A 997-nucleotide genomic window follows, 5' to 3' on the forward strand; every position below is an offset into this window, starting at 1 on the left:
TGAACCCACCTTAGGACTCAACACGTTAGTTGTGCAACAAGCCTTTGTCTATTAACTATAAATTTTGAATGAAAGTGGAAGATGGATGAGATGACAGATGAAATATCCCAGGCCCAATCATTTTATATCCTCCCCAAAGCTGGTACTAGGGGAGAATGGAGCCTTGGAAAAAAAATAAAAGAAGTTTGGAATGTGTGAGACCTATTCTTTCTCAATAGAAGGGATGAACCAAAGGACTTGTATGCACGCATATAAGCATAACCAATGGACGCAGACACCAGGGGGGTGAGGGCATGTACGGGAGTGGGGGGGGCAATGGGGAGATAAGGACACATACGTACTACCTTAATCAATAAAGAAAATTGATTGGAGCTCAGAGGCCTGGGAGACCTCCCAGAGAGTCCTTCACACAGAGATGCTGACTGTTGTAACACAGACCCCTCTCCCACGGCCCTCTCTTCCTTCCTCTTTCACCCCAAGGAAACATGCTCACCTGCCCCCCGCCCCACTCAAGGCCTGGTCTTGGAGAGGGAAGGAAAGATGGGTCACCATTGGTCCAAGGACTCCCCACACATGCACTTTGACACCATGACAACTAGTGCACACAGTAGGTGCTCACTTAGTTCCTATTGCATGAACAGTGAAGCATATGAGTAGGAGCAAGCGCCATCCACACAGGGGAGAATTCCTCTGAGTGAGTCTCCACTTGGCAGCAAAAGGCTCTGAGAGGGAAGAGGACCTGCCTGGGTCTGACTCCCCAGGTCGCTGAAAGAACTCCACCCTGGCAGATCCTTCTCCCGAGAAAAGACTCGGCCTTTCTCCTAACGTCCATGTCCTTTGCTGAGGACAGTGGGAAGCGCTTGGTTCAGCTGGCTGTTCCAGGACCAAGGTGGATTTCAAGGCAAAGAAAGCCTCGCACTGCCCTGAAAAGATGTTAGATTCCCAACGGCGTGAGAGGGGCCTGTTTCTCCAGCTTTATGGAAACCGCACCTATTGG

The sequence above is a fragment of the Myotis davidii genome, unplaced genomic scaffold (genome assembly GCF_000327345.1).
Source record: "Myotis davidii unplaced genomic scaffold, ASM32734v1 scaffold1277, whole genome shotgun sequence".
Lineage (NCBI taxonomy): Eukaryota > Metazoa > Chordata > Mammalia > Chiroptera > Vespertilionidae > Myotis > Myotis davidii.